At 43.5% G+C, this 20522-nt stretch overlaps 1 long non-coding RNA gene across 2 annotated transcripts in view; it reads left to right on the top strand.

The window, feature by feature from the left end:
• Nucleotides 1-6171: 6171 nt before the first annotated feature.
• Nucleotides 6172-20522, top strand: part of LOC146801670 (uncharacterized) — a 399120-nt gene continuing 384769 nt past the window's right edge. For both annotated transcript variants that reach the window (XR_014967634.1, XR_014967635.1), the window contains exon 1: nt 6172-6322. This is a non-coding gene — a long non-coding RNA (uncharacterized LOC146801670). The remainder of the gene's footprint in view (nt 6323-20522) is intronic.

Raw genomic sequence — 20522 nt, 5'->3', positions numbered from 1 at the left:
TCCTTTTGACACCCTGGCACCCTTGAAATTGCATTCTCAATTTGCGATTTAGAGCGAATTGAGAATGTCTTCCCATTCATTCCTATGGGCCTCTAGGCCATAGGAATGAATGGGAAAGTATTCCTTAATTGCGAATCGCAATTTTCAATTCGCAATTAAGGGATATGTAGGTTTCGCAAAATTATTTGCAAATCCTACATACATAGTGTTTTGCGATTCTCAAATAGCGATTCGCAAAAAATCGCTATTTGAGAGTCGCAAAACCAAACTTTCATTCATATGGCCCTAAGTATCTTAAAAACTTCTCTGAAAAGTGTGAGTGTCTTCGTGATCTCTTGAGAAAAGACAATGACTTTACATGGCGGACAAAGCACAGTGATATTTTAATCAAGTTAAAAGATGAAATTATACCGTCACCTGCATTAGATTCATTTGACTCTGCAAAAAAGACAATCCTTACTACAGGTGCCTCTAACAAAGGGTTGAGTGCCACATTGTCACAAAAAGGGGAAAATGGTGAAACCATAATTTCTTTTGCTTCACGTTGTTCAACCACTATAGAACGTAACTATTCTGTAGTCGAAAGGGCGGCCCTCGCCTGTTTCTGGGCTGTTCAACATTTCAAGTTTTATCTTTGGGGTATAAAATTCACAATTCGTACTGACTATAAACCCCTCACAATCCTGTTCTCTGTCAAAAAAACACACTGTAGTTGTCCCCACATATCCAAATGGACATTTGGTTTGGAAGGTTATTGCTTCAAAATTGTATACCGACCGGGTGGGGAAAATATAATTGCACATTCTTTCCAGAGCACCTTTAGAAGTGGATGTTCAGTATGAACCCCTGGATGTTCCTATGTTAGAAGTACAATTACCAGCCATTACTGAGCGGAATGGAATAATTGTGTGTGCAGTGATAATAAATTGAATATGGTCAATGACCTCATTATCAATGGCTGGCCAGAACATTGCAAAGACATTACCGAAGAATTGTAAAGATTCTGGGAAGTAAGGCATGAGCTTTCTAGACTTAATGACTGGACCACCTCTTTCCTCTCCGGCAGAACTCAGAGTCCGCCTCCCCCCATTCCGGTCCGAGGCCTCCGAGATCATCTGCGGCGTCCCACAGGGATCCTCCTTCAGCCCGACGCTGTTCAACATCTACATGGCACCACTAGCACGCATCGCCCGGCAGCACGACCTCAACATAATCTCCTACGCCGATGACACGCAGCTGATCCTCTCCCTCACAAAGGACCCTCTCACCACCAAATCCAACCTCCACCAGGGAATGAAGGCCGTCACCGATTGGATGAAGGAAAGCCGACTTAAGCTGAACTCAGACAAGACGGAGATCCTCATCCTCGGGTCCAACCCCTCAGCATGGAATGACTCCTGGTGGCCTGCATCACTGGGTACCCCCCCGGCCCCTACCGACCACGCACGCAACCTGGGAGTCCTCCTCAACTCAAAACTCACCATGAAGAAACAAGTCAATGCAGTCTCCTCCACCTGCTTCAACACCCTCCGCATGCTCCGCAAGATCTACAGATGGATCCCGACAAACACGAGGAAAACAGTCACCCAGGCCCTAGTCAGTAGCAGACTCGAGTACGGAAATGCCCTCTATGCCGGAGCCTCGTCCAAGCTCATCAACAGACTACAAAGAATCCAGAACACCTCGCAATGCCTGATCCTCGATGTCCCGCGCCGCGACCACATCACCCCCCACCTGAGGAACCTGCACTGGCTCCCCGTCGACAGAAGGATCTCCTTCAAGCTCCTGATCCACGCACACAAGGCACTCCACAAAAACGGCCCAGCCTATCTCAACAGTCGACTCTCCTTCTACGTACCCAACAGGATACTCCGCTCCGCTGACCAAGCCCTGGCCGCTGTCCCACGCATCCGTAGAACCACCTCCGGAGGCAGGTTCTTCTCCCACCATGCCGCCAAGACCTGGAACACCCTCCCCCTCTACCTACGACAAACCAAAGACCTGCTGACCTTCAGGAGACAACTCAAGACCTGGCTTTTCGACCAGTAGCAGCAGCACCCCCCTCCCCCAGCGCCTTGAAACCCTTATGGGTAAGTAGTGCGCTTTACAAATTAACTGATTGATTGAATGAAAAGATATGTTGAAATGAAAAAGTTGTGCCACCTGTTGGTCTTCGAGACAAGATCATTGATTTAGCACACACAGGACAACTTGGCAGTAGTATCACAAAAAAAAAAGTAACACTTTTTTCGTTTCCAAATGTGGATTCGATTGTTGAGCACAAAGTAAAATATTGCATGAGCTGTGCTAGGGGTGATAAAACTAAGATACTACTTAAAGTGCCTTTATCCCCAGTCGAAGTACAGAGTGTACCATGGCACAAATTGGCCATGGACATAATTGGTCCTATGGAGCACATGGGAGCTCAAAAGAGATTCATGATTGTACTTATTGACCACACTTCCCATTGGATAATGTATCAGTTTGTTTTATGCACTACTACAAATGTTCTCATCACATTTTGGAGAGAGTTGTTCAGCAATGAAGGGATTCCTGAAACATTAGTTACGGACAATGGCGTCCAATTTACTTAGTTGGAAATGAAAGAATTCCTTCAAGAGTTGTGCATCAAACAAGAAAAAACTGCTCTATATTGCCCAAAGGCCAATGGCCTAGTTGAAAGGACAAATCGCAAATCGTAAGATTAAGGAACACATTCAACTAGCTATTGTAAATGGTCATGACGTTGACAAATCTTTACATGATGAAATTGGTCATATCACAATTCGCCCAACTTAGTGACTGGAATATCTCCTTTTGTCTCCATCGGGGGGAGAGAGCCAAGCACAAAAATGAATCCCCTATGGTTGGGTGGAGGGAAGCCAGTTTCAACCAATACACAGGGAATTAGTAGAAGAGTACAAAAACATCAACTCAAGTACAAAAGTTTATATGACACTAAAAATGGTGTCAAGGACCGTAATTGGGAAGTTGGTGACTCTTTATTAGACAAACTATCGACTAGAGAGAAAATAGATCATAGTAAGTGTTACCCGACACTGAAGTTGACAAAAGTTAACAAAAATGTTGTTCAAATTGACAATGGTCAAATATGGAGCAGTGATAACCTTGTTAAAGTTGATGTTAACAAAAAGTAACTGTTTTTTCCTTACGCCATTGGGAGATGTGTTGTAATCTGTCTTCTCTTTCCCCTTTCCTCACTCTACATTTTACCTATATAATGGTATATTCCTCCCTCCTCCTTTTCCCTTTGAAAGTTATATTAGAGCTTAGCTTAGAATGTTCTGTGAGGCAGTTGACAGTTGTGGAGAGCAGATGACTGGGAATAAAAACACTCTTTATTTCTAATATATCGTCTCAGCGTCTTTACTTCACAATAGCAATGCCAATAGGTCTCTCCTATACAAGAGCTATTGGCTTTGGCAATGTGTTTTAGCCATGTTGTACACCAGTGTGGCTGCTGTGCTGCATGGCTAAACATTTGTGGTGGGAGTGGCGTGGGGTGGACGGGAGTAGGATAGATTGGGGTAGAGTGGAATGGGGTATACTGGAGGAGCCTGGAGTGGGGTAGACTGAGGTAGCATGGAGTGGAGTAGACTGGTTTACAGTAAAGTGGGGTAGCTTAGGGTAGCGTGGAGTGGGATAGAGTGGAGTAGATTGTAGTGGGGTACATTGGGATAGAGTGAAGCAGACTGGACTGGGGTAGATTGGGGTAGACTGTAGTGGTGAAGAGTGGGGTAGATTGAGTAGAGAAGAGAAAGGTAGGTTGAGTGAAGTGGGGTAGATGGAAGTGGGGTCAGGTAGATTGTAGTGGAGTGGGGTAGATGGTAGTAGAGTGGGGTAGATTGGGATGGAATGGGGTGGGTAGATTGGAGTGAAGTGGGGTAAATGTGGGTGGATTGGGGTAGACAAGAGTAGTTTTGGTAGATTGTGTTAGATAGCAGTTTGGTAGATCGGGGTGCATTGGGGTAGAGAGGAACGAGGTATATTGGGATAGATTGGAATAGAGTAGATTGGGAAAAAGTGGAGTAGGTGGATTGGGTTAGATTGGAGTAGGGTAGAGTGGGGTAGGGTAGATTGAAGTGGTGTAGACTAGGTAGATTAGAGTGGAGTAGAGTGTGGTAGATTGGACTGGAAAAGAGTGGGATAGACTGGAGTGGAGAAGAGTTGGGTATACTGGAGTGGAAAAGAGTGGGGTGGGGTAGATTAGGGTGAAGTGGGGTACAGTGGAGTGAAGTAGATTGAGTGGATTGGAGTAGATTGGGTGGATGAGAGTATGGTAGATAGGAATGGTAGATTGCAGTGGAGTGGGGTAGACTGTAATGAAGTGGACTGGGGTAGAATTGAGTTGGGGTACATTGAAGCAGAGTGGGACAAAATAGAGTGGAAGAGTGGAGGGGTGTGGGGTGGAGTGGTGTAGAGTGAAGTAACGAGCCCTGACATAGAGTGTCTTACGGTGGAGTGTCATGGAATGGAATGGAGTGGCGTGGCATGACACAGAGTGGAAGGGCATAGAGTGGAGCAAAGTGTTATAGAGTGAAGTGCTGTAGATTTTGGTAGAGAGTAGTGTAAATTAGAGTAACGTAGTGTGGACTATGCATGGTGTGATAGTTCACTTCCATTACAAACAACACATTTTCAATTGAAAATTGAAAATTGGCATTACATTTGCACAGACATACCATTTTGCTGCACACAAGTGATAATGTATTAAAACATTTCTTTCCACCAGCCTTCAGAATTACAAAAAAGTACATAATTTCTATTGTTCTCATTCTGATGTATTCTGAAATATCAGCACAGTTATTGTTAATTGTGCGCTAGAAAAGATACCATCAAACAGCCTAGCCTCTTGAATAGGAACTCAATAGGAAGATTGTCACATACATTCTTTTGCTTTGAAGTCAGCAGAAGAAAAGTGAACAACAAGTTCTCACAGAGTACAAAGCCTGACATTTGACCTCTGTCTTATTTGACCTCTATCTTTGAATATACAGCAAATGAGACAAGATAAGAACAAGATTTAAAGGCCTGTTTACAGATAACGAGTACCTACGGGTTAAACAAAGACAAGCTGGAAAGCCTAACACAACAAGGAAATGAAAAAGTCAGTTAGGAAAGATACACTCTCTAGAGTGGCTCAACAAAAAGAAAAAAACAGCCCCAAAAGTGTGAGCAGTGCAAGGACACAAGTACGTGGGCCATGCTCTAGGGGAGGGTCACATTGCAAGAAGAGGGAAGTGCGGACTGCAGAACTAACCAGCAGGAAGCAAGCACTTGAGAGTAGCTTTGAAGCCCACCAATGTTAACTAATGGGAAGGCTCCAAGCCTACTAACAGTAAACAAAATGTCTTGAAGAGACCAAAAAATGTATGGCCCAAAAACTAGCACTCAGAACCTCACAATGCGTTTATCCACAACTCTCTGTCGTGCTATCATTGACACCCACCCACTTTCTGAAATCACCCGACTACCAGAGGCAACTCAGTTTGCAGTATGGGCTTTTAATATATCCCATGAAGAACAAAAATACAGAAATACAGTACTTAGGTGAATAAAACGCTCTTAGGAAATAGGGACATGTACACAGTTCAACGTGAAGTAAAATGTGTGAAATTAACAGTGAATTAATCATTGACTTGGATTGCTTGAAGGTTTGATTTACTCGTTGTTAAGAAAGAAATCATTGTGTTTGCTTGCAAAGTTAAAGATCAGAAAGATACAGCCTGGTTGGGGCCCATTTTAAAGTCATTTTTGCTGAGCACCCACCGCATACAGAGCCTTGACTCACTACATTCACAATCATATAATTTCAATATTCTGTCCCGCTCTCTCACTGGCAGCAAAGGCAGCCATCCCATTAGTGTTGTTTAAAGAGGGCTGCAACTGTCTTGCACAGTTTACACAGCACAAATAACCTGCCAAAAAGCAGATAACCAGGATCAAGAGTCCTGGTGCCCTAAAATGAGTGCCAGAAGGGTCCATTGGCAACCATAGTAAAATACATCATCCTGTTTGGCAATGTACCATACAACAGCTGACTAGTTTTACTACCATAGTATGTGGCTTAATTAAGAGAGAATATGCGTATGCAAAAATATTAAACTATTAAACAAACAGATCTGAGGATATAAAAGTGGCATTAAAGTATTGAAGAGCAATCCACATCCAGAATCTGACAAACAGACTGAATTGAGGAGACTGCACAAAACCATGGCTCAGAAGGTGTTCTATGGCCTGGCTCTAGTCCTTATTATAGGAGTCATGCTTTTGAATGTACAGCGTGCTGAATCTGCCGAAGGTAATGTATAATCAATTTTTCAACATTGTGTAGTTCAGCCAACTTGAAAATAAGCAAAACTGTAGGCTGGCCCATAACTTCTCGGGGGAAAATGAACACTAAGGTGATTAGGGAGTAACACAGAATACGATTTTGGTTTTATTCTCACACAATGTATTCCTTCATTTTGTCCATGTGGCTCACGGGTACTTTCTTGTTAGCTGAGAGTCAAAAGGGGTTTATTCCAAGGTAGCTCACATCTGGAGGGTCTTTGAAAGAGTCAGCAAAATAAAACTATGTTCAGGGGATGTTCTGGCAAAATACAATACCATTTAAACACTCTAATAAATGATTTACGCTAATAGCTCAGTCATGTTCCAAAAATAAAATCTATATCATGACCTTATTGTGACATTGACTGTATGATCTTTTTTAAAAACTCTCAGTTTTTCATTCTTAAAAGTGGTTTAAATTGGGCAATTATAGATGGCAACTAGAGTTGTGAAATGTTGGGTTAAAATATCAAAGTGTGAAATTCAGAAAAGGCAGTTGTAGGTGCACAGCAGATGCATGCCCTCAAGTGTGGTGAAATACGAAGCAGTGTACTGGGGTTTGAATGGGGATCTGAATAGCAGGAGTGGAGGTAATGAGGCAACACATACTATGCGGTTCACTCTTTCAAACCTTATGAGATGATCTGTCATTATCAATGTATGTGTTTATGGTACTTGTAGAGCACAAACCTTGTCAAAAAGCAGCAGAGTGCTCTACTAGGTCAAAGGCAAAGATATATTAGCCAAGTGATTGGAGAGGGGCTGGTATGGAGGGAGACTATTAGTGCCCCACGATCAATGGGTCTGACTCCATCCCATGACTGCAACTAGGTACAGAACGCTATCTCCCTGAGTTGTGTAAAGGCATTGCTGTTCTTTACTCCTTCATGTTTAATCTCTCTATGCTGACGGTTAAGGCTGGTCTTCACAAAACCACCTCCGGTGGAGGCCGTACCCACCAATTTGAGTGCAAAACAGATAACTTTAAACGTGAGCTTTCTCTGAAAACAGATTCCCCTTTACCTAAAAATATAGTCCAATAAATTATAGCTGAAGGCAGAGAATGCCCTCTCTAGTCTTCAAAATTGTATTATTCTTATTTTAAATGGATGAAGTGGTATAGAGAATGGAAGTGCTGGGAAAACAGATGAGGAAAGAGAATGATACCATTACCCAGTACCAAACAATGTGACTAGGTCCATTGTTTTGCTCATTTCCTGTAATCTGCTCCATATGAAATGCAGTAAATTCCACAGCTCCAGTTCTCTCAACATGGCGTGAATGGGTGCCACATGTGCCCTCCATCAACCTTAAAGGATGCTGGCTCTCTAGCTCATTGTGGAACCTCAGTGGCGAAGCCATAATAGAGCTGTACTGTCAAAAGGCTCCTGCTCTGTCAGCTCAAGCAGGTACAGTGAGGCTGCTTCTGGGGTGTGCTAGGCTGACAGACAGAGGCTCTAATACCGCCAGCACTTGTCAGAACAGGACAGCAAGCAAGGGTTCACAGGCAGCGGTTACTTAAGACACAGCTTTTTCTTGAGGGTTGTAGTCCACAGGTGTGTTCATTGTGCAGGCAATCTACCTTATAAGGACTGAAACCCCACAGAGTTTTTCATCTTTCAAGGAAAGGAGATGTGGGGTAGAGTGAATCCAATATCCAATATCCAAACAAGCTTTATTCGACAGATAATGTCATAAAAGCACATACAAAAAAACAAATAAAAACAAAAGTGATAACAATAAAACATATGCAACAGTGTAGAATAAAGGCTGAGAGGACAAGCAACATCACCATGGAAGAAAATTATCTATTCAGCTCTAAAAAACCATTAAAATCTTAAGTAATAAAACTTGATTAGAAAGGAGAGAAATTCCTATTTTACAAATTACAGAGTGTATTTAATATTGACAGGCTCTTGAGTTATTTTGGCTCTTTAATAGTAACTAGATTATGTACAGTTAATCACTACCTTATTTAGCCTTAGCTAGACGTAGGGAGTTTGCTCTTTTAGCCCACGACCACCCCAAGAATTTTGCCATTGCTATGGCCAACGTTGGTGATGTATCAGTTCAAAGGATTCGTCCAGCTTCACTAGCCCTTCTTGTGCCTAGGAGCTTACAAATTGCTGTCAGCCAAGCCCGGCGTGGAGCATCATAACCAGCGCAAACAAACAATAAATGGGCCAGTGAATCATTACTAAGCTGGCATACAGGGCATATTTCATCAACAGGTGTATCCCATTTGGTAGTAAATGTTCTTAGTGGCAGTGTGCTCATTCTAAACTGGAAATATAATTTCCGGTCGAGCGGCTTTGTAATTTGGTCCCAATAAATCTCCAAACTGGGTGTTGATTTACTTACCAGGAAATGGCCAGTTAACGTGGATGAATCGCTGGTTCTGTGTATATTAAGCTGAACCTTTTTCCAATATTTCGCCTTCAGGGTTTTTTTGGTGGAAAAATTGGCATTTATCGGGTCCTTCCACAATGAAATCATACCAATACTTGCTATACGCTCTCTCACCGCCCATAGCCATTTTATTCAGTGAGAGGTACCTGCCTTTATTACATGAAGAAACCCATGTGCATACACTTCAAGTTCGGGAGTAGTCCATAGCCTTTGTCAATACAAAGGGGGACATAATTTGGCTATATCTGCAATAGGTTTCCTCCCAAGATCATACAGTAACGGACAAGTTGGGGTACTCTGTGGTAGCCTGGTGATATTCCTCAAAAATCTATATTCCTATATTGAAAGCATAGAAAGGTTCTCACACCCCAATAGCTCTGAACCATAGAGGGCTAAGCTAATGAAGTTATAAATCTCAAGTGCCGGGCTAATTGGCTTTGAGTATGAGGTATTATGTTCCTTATGCAACACCCCAACAATTGCCTGTGCTTAAGAGATGCCAAATCAATCTGATGGTTCCATTTCAGATTGTCCTAGATATTAACCCCCAAATACGTAAACTCTTTGACATGCTCTAGCGGCCGATCATTCATTAAAATACCCCCTTTATAGGCCCTATGCGGATTAAAAGCCATTACTTTCGTTTTCGACACATTGACCTCCAAGCCTCGCTTCATGCAGAACTCCTCAAAGATTGTAAGAGCTCTTTGGAGACCACCTGGGGTCTTGGAGATAATCAATGTGTCGTCCGCAAACATTAGTATGGGGATTTTTTGATCCTGCTAGAGTTGGGGCATCCATAGGGACCGATCTCAAACACGATTCTATTCCATTGATGAATAGAGAAAATAGCATCGGCGCCATCACACATCCCTGGCGCACTCCTCTTTCTACCGGGAAGGATTCGGTGACTTCGCCCTCAATGCCCCATCTAATTTTTGCATTGTTGTCCTACTCCTCGTGCACTCTCATAGTGAGTGTAAGTAGATCCAGTGGCATCGCCATTTCTTGTAAAGTACCCCATAATTTGGCTCGAGGCACGAGGTCAAACGCTGATTTGAGATCAACGAAAGCGGCATACAGACTACCCTTGCCCAGCGTCACCCTCTTCCAGTAGAGCAAGGTAAACCTAAACACTTGATCAATGGTTCTTATAAATGCCCTGAACCCAGCTTGCAGTAGCGATAAAACCTTAAACTCATCAATCCACTCTTGTATTTTATTAAGCACTTGTCACCCCATTACCTTCTGTAGACAATCAATTAAACTAATGGGGCTATAGTTCCCTGGGCATGATTTGTCCCCTTTTTTAAAAACCAGACTAATTTCTGCTCCTTTCCAGGATGCTGGGACTGGAGCTCCCTGGGCGATGGCATTAGTCAACAACAGGATATATCAGCACCATCTTTCCTTATCATGGAGGAATAGGTCCCCTGGGATACCGTCGGGGCCTGGCGCCTTTCCTGCAGTTATGGAGATTATTGCCGCTTCAACCTCCACCCTACTAAAGGCCTTATCCTGATAAAGTAACCTGGCAATATCACCCTCAACTTCAACTACACGTGCGGATATTGGGGTTTGAAGTGGTTCACCCAGTCCGTCTGCAAAACATGATTTTGGGACTGACCGGACTGCCCTCCTCTATCCCATTTGTAAACATTCCAAAACTGTTTGGGATTTTTCATGGCACAGGCCTCCCTCAGTTCCTGCCATCTTTTATCGTCCCATATTCTCTTTGCCTTTGTTTGGGTGGCCCTGTAGATATACCTGGCGCTTCGAACAGCTAGTGGCTCACCTACTTTAATGGCAGCCCCCAAAGCTACTCGTGCTTCTCGACACTCTTTATTAAACTAATGCCCATCTTTCCTATTTGTGGCATTTTTATTTCTACCCTACTTGAAGAAATGAGTACGCAAGTGGGTAAAAAAATTGTTGTGAATGTGAGTTGATTGCTCCAGGGCCAAAGAGTTTACTACACAGACCTCTAGCTCGCTCATGGCTCCATCCATACCATTTTTGGTGCTTTCCAGCAGTTCAGGCATCTCAATTATTTTTACCCATTTGAGGTGTCTCATATCGTTAGATAAAATAACTTCACTTGGAGAGTGGAGTGAATCATACTAGTGCTGCAGCAGTGGCATGCTGATTGTGCACCCGGCAGGGCCAGCACTTCTCACCACGAAAAACAGCATCTACCTTCATGACTATCTCACTCTAAATTTGTTTTGTTATTTACTCTTCCTTCTCAATTTTTCGACAACTCAAACCTCATGTTTTTGTGTGTCAGTTTCATTTTCTCTCTTTATCCGTTCTCTGAAACTATACGCCAACTCATTCATTCTGTCTTCTCCTAAAACCCCTCTGTCAATTATCTTCCATTCATTTGGTGATTGTGCATGTCATGTCCCATGTGTGATTATCTCCTGCAGTCCTACCTTTGAGCATGAGGCGACTTTGATACTGTCACTCTCAATCTCCTCATCTGAAAATTAACATTATACAATGATACAACCTGCTCTGGCATGTGGTGTGGGTCCATTATACCTGCTTTATTGAATGCCTCAGTGAGTTCAACCCCACCCTTCTTTTCCATCAGTGGCACCCCACTGTGTCTGCTTTTATAGTTATCCTTTGGGGGGCAATGAGGATTATTCACATTTGGATCAACCTAAATTCTCACCAAGCCCCTGCAATTCCCCCTACATGGTTAATACAAGTACTCAATATGCAAAATGTGTGTCCACAACCTAGCATTGATATGCTTGTATTCAAACCTTAGAGTCCCGGATAACTGACTATTTGCTATTGCGTGCGTTGACTACAGCTGATAATGCACACATGTTGATTTTCGGTATGGTACTCATACGGGAATGTGACTATGATTTAGTGTTTCTTCCCTTTTCAAACGTTTGTGCAATTAGCAGAACCCTTCTTCGGTTTGGTGCTGCATTTTTTATGCAAATGCTATGCTCATGGGTAACAAATGGTTTCAAGTTAGGAGTGAATTTTAGGTGAAACTCCAAATCAAATATGGAAAAATCTAATTTCTTATGACCTTTTGGATTCATTGGTGCAAATTATTCACTTTATAAGTCCTGTTGTACCATGAGAGCACACCAACATATTTCCTGTACATCTTGTGAGTTTAGAACACGACCCTGAAGAGGTTGGGATCTCACTGTAGACATAGAAGACAGACCACCTTTTCCAAACCTTGATCTCTGATATCTTATGTTATGGTATTCAAAACCTGCCAGAACTCAAACTACAAATAAAAGCAAGGCCTTTATTTTCCTGAGAAATGATAACAGCAAGAAAGATCTCCTAGATTCAGTTAAAGGTTATTACAGACAATTTCTGCAAAACTGTAATGAACTACATTTATTTTAATGTTTTATAGAGCGCGAACATGACCCGTGCGGGTATCGGAGCGCTTTACATGGTTACAGGGAAGAAAACAAGACAATAAAAAACAGCAGAAACAGAAGTCTCTAAAACGCAATAGTCTTGGACTCAGGCAGCGAGTCATAGCGGCTGAGAAGGGGTCTTAGTACAGGAATTTACCCATGAGGAAGGTTTTGGCCTTCTTCTTGAAGCGAGCTAGAGAGGGGATTCTTCTGATATCGGGCGGGAAGGAATTCCAAATTCTTGGTGCTGCTCCGGAGAAAGCCCTATTGTAAGTTCTTTTTTTACGAAAGTGGGCGGGCCGGAGCAGGAGACTGTTAGTGGATCGAGAGTTCCTGTTTCCTCCCGATAGCACCAGTTTCTGTGACAGGTAAGCAGGGGAGTTTGCGTATAAGGCCTTGTGGGTAATGCATGCCAGTTTCAACTGTATTCTGGCCTCTAGAGGGAGCCAGTTTAGGGCTTTCAGATGTGGAGAGATGTGGTCGAATTTCCTGGTGCCGAAGAGAAGTCTGGCTGCCGCATTGAGACAGGCTTTTAGCGGTGCCAGGGAGCGCTTGGGTAGGCCTGTGAGGGTGGAGCATCCATATTCCAGCCTGGATATGACTAGGGCTTGGACTGCCATTTTCAAATCCGGAGCTTCGATGAAGGGTTTCAATTTCCAGAGGTAGCTCAGGTGGAATCTGGCTGCCTTGGCCATTGAATTAATGTGGTCACGCATGTTCAGGTTGCAGTCCAGAAATATGCCCAGTGATTTGGCGGAGTCCACGATGGTCGGCTGGCAAATTAGAGCTGTGATGGCCTTGAACCACTCCTGTAGCTCCGGGTTGGTTTTGGAGGGGGAGATCAGGAGAAATTCAGTTTTCTTGGCATTGAGTTTTAGTTGGTTAGTGGCGAGCCACTGAACGGTTAGTTGCAGGGTTTCGTTCAGGGCAAGGACCTCCTTGAGTGAAGAGATATTGATGTAAATTTGGGTGTCATCCGCGTACCTGTGGTAGGAGATATTGGCGGAGCGAAGAACTTCAGTGAGAGGCTCTAAGTAAAGATTAAAGAGGGTAGGAGACAAGGTTGAGCCTTGAGGGACTCCAACCGTGACCGGGGTGGGAGCTGATAGGTTGCCGTCAATGAGGAATCTTTGAGATCGGTTGTAGAGGAAGGACCTGAACCATTCGAGGAGACCGCCATTCATACCCATCCTGTATTTAAGGCGTTCAAGTAGTAATACTGGAGACTCTAGTGAACTATAAATAAAGCAGTTTCCTCTGTTTAATATTAATGCTCTGGTTCTACCAGCTTGTGACTGCCATATATTCAGTAACAGGACGTGAAACCCTCAACTTCTTTTAGTAGCATGCTTGCTCCATGCTATAGGTGGATGACTGAGTCCATAATGTGCTCCTGGTAAGAGTGTAGCATAGGATACACCTGTGCCTGTATGTAGTAATGTGAAGTTTAACATCAGGATCAAGATGATCTGTGAATATAAAATAGACTTAAGTGAGTGAAGAAGTATGTCTACTCTCTTTATAGTTCCAGAGAGGCTCCTAGATCATCAAGTTCTCTCACAGGCTAGCCTTTTCTAAATGTCACATATACACTAGCCTGGGGCCAAATCGAAAGAAGTTTGGAATATTTGTGATAAATCCACAAATCAGTTATTTAGTTACCACGCGCAGTAAACATGATATCAAAGTGGATCAAGTTCAAAATAGGATTAACATATGCCAATATTGGTTTTGCCTGTTTTTTCACATGTCATTATATGAAGTTGCCACTAGCATTGTGCTAATCCTAAGGAGGAGAGCTGTCCCATACCATACATTGGTATTACTACAGTTGTAAACCAGATTCCAAAGTCTTTAGAAATGTGAATTTACCCGCTGACTGTACATTGTACAAAACGTTTTACTACCCAAACTTCGGTAAATGAGGGTGTTATACGGTTTCTATCAATTAAGTAGGACTGTGTATCTGAACAACATAAGCTTCAGAATATGGGAGTTCAGTTCACACATACCATCAGAAAACATTGGCCTGGGTCCCAGCTAGCCCACAGTGCCCCATCTGAACCCCTAACCCTACCAGGGTACCAGAGGATATCAGCAACCTCGAACATAACCACTCTTTATTCCCCAAGGAAATCGTGAAAACTGATCTAACATTTCATTGTTTACATTTACATACCCAAGGTAAACACAAGAAAGATACAAATTGACTTTTCTTTTTTTGAAACAATACTATCCTTGTATACAAAGAGTGTGCTGCAATTATTAGGCAGAATAAACAAAGCACTGTAACTAGCATTACAAGAATGGTGAAAAAGGTAAACAGTTCAACCATTATATAATTACTATGCTTATACTCGCACTTAACACTACCTATACTATTGAGAGGAAAGTGGGAGTACCCTCTGCAAGATCCCCTGGGATAGCCCAATGCGCCATACCTGAGTATAATGTATCAGGAGCCCAGCTTGTGTAGGACAGGCTATCGTCCTTTGCAGGATAGAGGTCAGAATCAGCAGGACTGCATCTGAGCCACAGGGCGTCATGTTCCAAGAAAATCCCAGCAAAAGTGCTCCTCTGCCAAATGTATCACAGAGGCCATTTACATAATTAACGCACTGCCCCAATGTCATTGTGTCAAATGTGCTGAGCTGATGGTATGGTTAGTCTTTAGTCTTAGAACTGTCTCCAACCGGACAACCAAATACAATGGCATCGCTTCTATGTGCCTAGCTTTATACAGAGTGTACTTACTAAGAAATTAACTGCATGTATAGTAACTTCTCAGTACATTATCATGTAAGTGTCAAACATGTAAAAAGTTACCGTTAAAAAAGGGTGTCAAGCTAAAAAGTTAAACTAAAATGGAGACTGAGAGCAGGCCCTGTTGTGCTTTACAACAAGGACCAAGGTCTTTGGTGTACATTGTATAGTTTTTGAAACATCTTTAAATTTCTTGTTTGCATATTTGTTAGAGAACTATTTTTAATGTAAAATTGTGGTACTTAAGCAGAGAACACCTTCAAGAATTGGCAATAAGGGACTTCCAGTTACTTTGATATTTCCCAGAATGCCATGTTTAGGTATGTAGATGAGTTCAAAGGGGAAGTGGCCCATTAGAGGCTGTGTTCCCTGTGAAAGTCAAACATGTGCTTCAGAAGCTGCCTTCATTGGCGACTCAGCCTTATCAGCATCAGGCGAGATGCAGCATCTTCAAAGTGCGCTGCCTGTAGGTGGGACTGTCTCTGGCAGAATCTTGTGTGATAATCTGGGTGAAGGACCTCTTCTCCAAAGTGGTTGAGTGTCAGTCCTTATATACTAAATCCTATCAGGGAATAGAATTTCTGACATAAGTATAGGAATGTCTGGCATAGTTTATGTGCATCAAGGTGTACGTCCAAACATTTCCTTATGGACATGTGAGGCGAATGGCCATCAATTCAGACTACAATATTTTAGCTATATGTCTGTATTTTTCCTTATTTGACCTTGGCATGCTGTCTTCTCGGCTCCTGCTCCTGCTCTCCTGCCTCTAGCAGTACCAGGAAGCAGGCAGCCAAGCTCCCTCCGGACCCTCCCCAAAGCCAATCACAATGCTGCAAGCAGCGTTGTGATTGGTGGGGACGCCACCCAACCAGGTCCTTATGGGGAGGCCATGTTCTTCATGTAGGCAGCATTGCAGCCTACATGGAGAAGGGCAGAGTGTGCATGACTGGTTTGGGTTGCCCCAGAGGGCCGTCCAAACAGTCTTTGCGCACTCAACAGTGGGAAAACCACTCCTCCTCTGACCTGCTTGCTCGCCCGCCCACAACTAAATATAAAATGGTTTGCCCACTCGGTGACTCTTTCCTGTTGTTCCCACCACTGTTAGACCACTTGACAGAAGCTGCTATTATCAATTCAGGGGTGCCTGACCATGATGCAGTAAAAGCATGGCTTAATCTGGGGGTGCTGCAACCTCCTACAGTGCAATGGAGGCTAAAGTTCTCCCACTACAAAATGCCCATTGATTAAAGATGCTTCCATGGCCACCTCCAGGCATGTCTGGACCACAATTAGGAGACAATGGGTTACCTGAGTGACCATTGGGCAGCCAAGAAAGTGACGGTCAGGCATGGCACAATGTAGGCTGCTGCCCAAGGAGATGCAAGGCACTCCAGTTGCAACGCAAACTGGAACAAGTCAGCCATACTCTCAAGACTCCATACTCCTCCACTCCCACAGAGACTACATCGGAAGCCTTGGTGCAGGATAAAAAAAAGTCTTAGCTCACTTTACATTACTAGAGCAGAAACTGGCCTTTTCCATCGGAAGCAGTGCCACAAAGAGAGGGAGGACAGAACTAAGCAAATTCGAGCCCTATAGGCCTACCAAGAGGCATCCCACACTATACTTGCCAACCTCCATGCAGATGGCACACCCCGCACACAGCCACTAGATATTCTGGTGCCCTTTGGCGCATACTATGCACCCTGATGCACCTCAAACATCACAAAGACACCCGTTGACATAGACATTTTCCTGATGCAAAACGCACCCCCTAGATTTACTCCACTGCAATACTGAAAAATTGAGGCAGCATTACTGAGGGCAAAATCACAGAGATTATTGGGGACCTACCATACAACAAGTCCCCTGGCACAAACTGGTACCACTCTGAATATTATAAGATGCAAAAGGACCTTCTAGGGCCCATGCTTTGTACGTTCTTTTTGGAAGCACACCCCACCGAGACTATTAAAATAAGTCAACATTGCAATAATTACTGTTATCACCAAACCTGGCAAGGACCCATTGCACTGTGCAAACTACAGACCAACTTTTCTTCTTAATGCCAAAACCAAAATCTTGGGCTAACTCCTGGAAAAACGACTACAGCAAGTTACTCTCACTTTAGTAATATGAGATCAAGTGGTATTTGTTCCCCACTGCTCCTCCATGTCGCATCTCTGAGCCCTCTCCCACATTTCCTGCAGGTGTGCAGTGATAAAGATGAAAAATGACTAATCTCTCTTAATGCTTAAAATGGCATTTAAAAGGTTGATTGGGACTATATGTTCCACATACTACAACAGGTAGGTATAGGCCCATCGTTCTTAGCTTCGGTCCATAAATTTTACAGTCACCAAAAGGTAAGGGTGGATTTTCACGGCTACATCTTTACACCCTTCACTATTCACAGGGGTTCCAGAATAGGCTATACCCTCTCTCCCCTGTAGATTATCTTTGCCCTGGATCCCATGGTGAACACCATTTTAAACTCGCAAGAAATACAAAGCATACCAACCACAGGAGGGATTAATAAAATATTATTAAATGCTGATGACATCCAGGTCACTCTTCTCAACCCGACCTTCTTGCTGGATGCCATGATGGAATTGATCGCCAGCTTCTCAAGCATATCGAGATACAAAGTGAACTGGTATAAATTTGAAGCCATGCATTTGACTCTTCACCTGCCCACCACTGTTCTTAGAAGGCATCACATTTTCAGAAACCCCTGACACCCTGAAATACTTGGGTATTCTGATCTCCCCGGAACTGACCAACATCCTTACACGTGAACATCAAAGCGAACTTTCACTTTTGGGCCCTGCAAGCCTCTCCCTATAGGCCAAGACCCAAATGATCAAAATGAATGTGTCACCTAGACATAACTAACACTTTTTAATGATCCTTCTCCTCATCCCCATCCTACTGATGTTGGGCAATGATGATTCACTCACAACCTTACTATGAGAATCTGGGCAAAAGCCAACTTCAAACTTGCCAAACTGTATCAACTGTAAAAGGTGGCATTAGATTCCCCAGCATCACACATTACTGGCAGGCATCAGAACTCATGCACCTCTGTTACATCCTACACACCTCCCTGGACACCCAGAAATGAGTTGCAATGGAAACGGCCCTGAATGGATGCATAAGTGGACCTAGAATGCTCTACACTGGTGTCCCTGACTGCCTCCTCTCTTCCCATCCAGGCTTGGCCACCATGACCTATGCCTGGAGAAAAGCTCATACACTCCTGAAAGTACATCCCACACTTCATTTTCTTGTCTCTATTGGTGTAAGGCATTCATGCTGATAGACGGTAAAGAGCCCTTATGGAATTCCCCAAGCACTAATGGTGTATGTTCTATAGCCGGCTTGCTTATAGACCAAACATGCGAATCCTTTGCTGAAGGACAGGCCCAATTTAACCTACCTTCACAATATTTCTGAGACTACCAGAGAATAAAACATTGTTTACGGAAAGTATTAGCTCCACCTATCTCAGTAATACTGGGAGGCCTCTCCTGTCCTGGACCACTTGAAAAAACTGGTTATACACAAAGGGGTGGTGTCTGTTCTCTATCAAATACTGACAGACTATCAATACTTCACACCAGGAGTCCCTCCTTGAAATCCTGGTGGTCAAACAGGCCATGTATAAAATATTCAGATGAGGATTGGCAAAACTATAGGCCACACATGATGGCCATATCAGGGAAGCCAGACCTTAATTAAACTATTTTAAAATACTTCATCAATGGCATTGGATACCCTTTCAACTACAGCAATCATTACTGCTTCCAAAAGTGACATGTACGCGGTTTGGGCCCCTGGACTGAGACATTGTTCATTTCCAGTGGGAATGCCCTATATTAACCCACTATTGGACATCTGTGACCAATATGATTGCACAAACCCGTGCAATCATATTGGTCACAACCCAAATGATTCTTCTCCATGACTCCACCCAATGCCCGGACATCCCCAATCAACAATACAGATGGCATACTATGGCACTGGCAACAGCAACAATCTGTATCCTAAGATTCTGGTGCACTAACATCTGTCCATCCTATGACTCCTGGCTCAAGGAAATGTATAAAACTGCAGTCTGTGACCTCACCGATGCCAGGCTGAATGATCGACTGGAGACATTTCTAGAGCTGTGGAGTGTGTTCATTAGAGGCCCCTGGACTACTCCATATAACCTGGTACAAATGGACTATGAGGAATCTGATATACAGTCTTACCCATGGGATTTATCGGGGGAACCCGTGTTGAGGCTCAAGAACACTTGTCTGCAATTTGCCAAAAGACTTTCTCAGAACAAAAGATAATGGACACCTGAAAGGTAGGAAGGTTCCCTACTATCACACTCCCCCCCTTTTTTTTTTTTACTGTTCACCACCACACGTCCCCGTTTCCCATCCTGGATTCCCCCCTTCTTATGTAATGTAAATGTAATGTAATGGGGTTTTTATAAAGCGCAGGTTGCACTCCAAGGAGCATCTTTGCGCTGTAGAGAGGAATCAGATCCTGATGATGATCCATGCGGAAGGTAATTAGACTAGATTCTTGCACTCCCATTCAGGGAGAGCAAAAATCCAAGTCTTGAGGGCCTTTCTGAAAGTCGCTTCTGTAGAAATTTGACGGAGAGAGGGGGGAAGAAGGTTCCAGGCCTTGGACCCAAGTACTGCCAGAGATTTTCCTCCTTTAGTCTTGAGTCTGAACTTAGGGATGGTAAGAAGATTGGCCGTCTGAGACCTAAGGCATCGCGTGGGGTTATAATGTTTGAACAGTTTTAGTATGTAGTTGGGTCCCTTTCCATTGAAAGCCCTAAAGGTGATCAATAGAATTTTAAAGAGCACCCTTTTGTTAATGGGCAGCCAGTGTAAGAGGTTCATTGCTGCCGTAGCTGAGGTCCTCTTTTTCCACCCTAGTACTAGTCTGGCAGCCGCATGCTGTACCATTTGTAATTTATGGCGGACATCTTTGTTAGTCCCTGCATATAGGCTATTACAATAGTCGATGCGGGAGGTGATGAGGGCTACTGCGACCGTTTTCCTTGCGGAAAGGGGAATTAGGTCGTAGAATTTCCTGAGTCCTTTAATGATTCCGAAGCAGGTCCCTGCTACGGCTGTGGCTTGCTGTTTGAAACTCAGGGTGGGGTCAAATTTGATCCCTAGGTTACGGACTGAGGAGGCAGTGCTAGGGGGAGCAATGGCATCATCAGGCCACCATACTGAGGGATTGAAGAAATTATCCTTGCCAAAGGGAAGGATTTCTGTTTTCCCAGTATTGCACTTGAGATGATTCAAGTTCATCCATCTGAACGTGGCGGTAAGGCAGCTTTGGACCCTTCTTTCGGCTTCTTGGGTATCATTTTCCAGTATCAGAATGAGCTGAGTATCATCTGCATATGCAATGGTGTCTATGCCAAAGGATGAGATAAGAGTGATTAGCGGGGCCATGTATATATTGAAAAGTGTAGGACTTAAGCAGGATCCTTGAGGGACTCCAGATCCTACTAACTTTTCCTCTGATCTGTACTGTCCTAAGACCACAACTTGTCTCCTATTT

This window comes from Triturus cristatus, chromosome 8 (genome assembly GCF_964204655.1).
Source record: "Triturus cristatus chromosome 8, aTriCri1.1, whole genome shotgun sequence".
NCBI classification, from domain to species: domain Eukaryota; kingdom Metazoa; phylum Chordata; class Amphibia; order Caudata; family Salamandridae; genus Triturus; species Triturus cristatus.
The sequence above is the reverse complement of the archived record's forward strand: the minus strand, read 5'-3'. Positions and strand labels throughout refer to the sequence as shown.